The sequence below is a fragment of the Rhagoletis pomonella genome, unplaced genomic scaffold, assembly GCF_013731165.1.
Source record: "Rhagoletis pomonella isolate Grant_MI unplaced genomic scaffold, Rhpom_1.0 Rhpom_scaffold_00014, whole genome shotgun sequence".
Classification (NCBI taxonomy): Eukaryota; Metazoa; Arthropoda; class Insecta; order Diptera; family Tephritidae; genus Rhagoletis; species Rhagoletis pomonella.
In genome coordinates, this window is record NW_023458568.1 from 3671798 (window position 1) to 3674827 (window position 3030).

The window sequence follows — 3030 nt, forward strand, 5'->3', positions numbered from 1 at the left end:
CTTGGCCGACCTCGACCAAATTTGATATACACATTGAGCTTGGCCTCCTTAAGCACCGTATGGATTTTTTTTGAAACCGTTTTGTGGGTAGAGTACGTTGTTGAACAAATCCGCAATAAAATCTGCGTTTTGCTAACTTTAGTCCTGCAATTGCCACGCCCATTTCTAGGGGTTTGTTGCCTTGAAGAAAATCTTGACGTACAAATATTATATCTGGATAGGTACTCTATGGGAATCCTCAATAAAATTTTACTTTTTGCAAAAACCCGATGTCTAACACCTTACTAAATATATCTCAACATAAGGTTTGGAAAACAAATTACCAAAAATCGTTGATTCTCACAAAATACAGCATCTTGTCATAGAGAAAAATATTTTAAAAATATTCCTTCAAAAACACCAATTTTTTTAACCACGTTTTTTATAGAGAATTAAACAAGGATTACGATGGTATAATTTTAAATCCCTAATTTACTGGTCTTCACTATGCAAATGAAATTCAAAAAGTTCAACAGTTAATAGTTAAGTTAGCTTTAGCACAATCTTACCATCTTATGTACAGAAATGTTAAGCCTGTTTCTTTATCTTTAAACCGACGTTAAGATGAAGTCTCTACGATAAGCAGAACCTGAGATATGACGATTTGAAGAAGTACCTGATTAGTCGGAATAACGAAAAAATGCAAACTTTGACAGAACATATCTCCGAAGAAAAAAATAATAATAATAATTCCTCGAAACGTTGTACCGTGAGTATAACATGAGTTTCTTATACCCTTATTTACGCGTTTCCTAGTTTTTATTTTTATTCCCAGAATTTTTGTTTCAATACTTTTAAATTCAACTCCCTTATATTACGCGCCACCACTGTACTCGTTATTCACACTAAACACAGCTTGCATACTTCCCTAAGGTCCAGCTGGACATATGACATTCAATCACGAATTACCGATACCGTAGCGGGAAAGTACGCTGCTTAAGATCAACTTCCGCGACGATCTTTCTTCCCTTTTTCTGGTGGCTAGCTAGCTGAACGCGTGCACAGTCTCGGTGTTTAAAAAAAAAAAAAAAGAATAAAATAAAAATCAATTACTTGTAATAAAGTAGAAAAAAAAGAGAGAAAAGTTTGCGTTTTTCGAAATCCGCTTCTACGATTATTGCTAGCCCACCGAAGCTACTCAGATTTTCATCCTGACCTCTGGATTTGCGGATAACCAACTCTGTTTTTTTTTTCGGAACCAGCGCTTTCTCGATCGCTTGAAGGACCACGTGCCGGAGACCGAGATTTTGCGACATATAGTGGATATGATCATCAAAATATTCCTGACATAATGAGTTTTATAATGATTTATAATTCGTTTTCTGAGTACTTTGAGTAAATTAATAATTAATTGTTTGCGAAAATTTAATTGGAATTTCGAGTCATTCTTCGAAGTCAACTCCAATCTAATGTATTCCCCACATGCACGTGCAATCCCTTACCTAAACCTAAAGAAAAGAAAAGACAATTAAATGTAATAACTAAAAAGAAACGAAAAAGATATAACTAAATACTTACATACCTTAGGATACTTACCTATGAAGTGTAAAGTGAACTGAATTACAAAGATTATCCATTATGTAAAAAGTGTTAAAACCTAAAAAGTACTAGTTATAATACCATATTCATTAGCTGTTATATAAAATATCATCTTAGCTTTTACTTACCCTTTAAGAAGTATAACTTACCTGCTTTTCTTTGGTGTCATGTTGTAGCCCACATGGACTAAAACTAATCTCCCTCAACGTTGAACTTGTGACATACATTTTTCGTTGTTCCTAATATTTTTTTTTTGTCTTTCTAAGACGTGCATTATTTCAATTTCAAGTTCAAGGTCAAAGTAAAGTAATTTAAGAGAGAGCATGATAATCTTAGCTCTCTTCTAGGTTTTTTTGTTTTTCTGCTTTGTCTTTTTGCACTCTCTAAAACAGCTTGCGTGCAAAGCAATAGGGCCAGTTAACTTTTCTTTGAACACTCTCTTAACTCCTATATATATAGCATAATAAATAGGGAAAGATTATAAAATTTTCAGCACTACGATGGAGCAGATATCCGTACGCTTGGAGGGCCTTCTACGCTGCGATGGACTGCCTTATCGGCTTGCAATGTAAGTGAATTAATTTTGTTATCATTACTATTTTTCCTTTACTTTGTATATGCAACCATAGGTATGTACATATGTATGTCTGTACGCATATGGATACACGCAAATGGTTCTCCTTGCAGTTTGATCGTCTGAGAACCTAAGCTCTCCAAATTACTTAAATATATATATATGTACATACATATTTAGTATTCACTTCTTCATACTCGTTTGTTCTATTTAGTTTCTCTTAATTTGGAGTGCACACAATTATTTACATACATATCTAGTATATTAGAATGAGCGCGGGTACAATAACCACATAACACAAAAAGTTGAGGTAGGTTAGGGTTTTAAATTTAGCTTAAGTCTGGAAAAAAATGTTAGTAATAAGGATAGTAATGAATAATTGTCATTAGAATTTTACAATTAGGTTATTTTGCGAAAATCATTTTTTTTTCCTCTTTCTTTTTTTTATACTTATATATATACGTATTTAGCTGAATAAGTAATAAATATCAATATGGATTTGTAAATTTCATATTTTTAGTCTAATTTCTGAAGGGAGTGTGGGAGTAAATTGGGGCTTTATACCAACCACAAAGCCATGGTAGGGTGGGCTAGGTGCAGCAGAGCTAACTAACTGCTGCAGGCTATAGAGATCCTGGGGCTTTCCATTGGAGACAGGTTTATCATTTTAGACGGTTTCCGGTTCTTCTCTAGTGTGCAAATTTCAAAATCTTATCGTGTTAGTGGCGTAAGTGCGGAAGACGGTTGCTTGGTTTATGACCGTGATAATGAACTCCCCCCCCGGACTGAAGCGCCGGTGCAAAGAGCGAGTGCACACGCCGCGGTCGTAAGCAAGCGGTGCAAGCAACCCTCCAAAGGTAGCAGACGGACACATAACA

General features: G+C 34.9%; 1 protein-coding gene and 1 long non-coding RNA gene across 5 annotated transcripts in view; one reads left to right on the forward strand and one right to left on the reverse strand.

The window, feature by feature from the left end:
* The window catches only part of LOC118749180 (glutamate synthase [NADH], amyloplastic-like), a 546416-nt gene that overhangs the window by 269866 nt on the left and 273520 nt on the right, over positions 1 to 3030 (reverse strand). The window lies entirely within an intron of this gene.
* Positions 2072 to 2564, forward strand: LOC118749181. The gene is made up of 2 exons (XR_004994170.1): positions 2072 to 2146; positions 2208 to 2564. It is a non-coding gene; the product is annotated as an uncharacterized LOC118749181 (long non-coding RNA).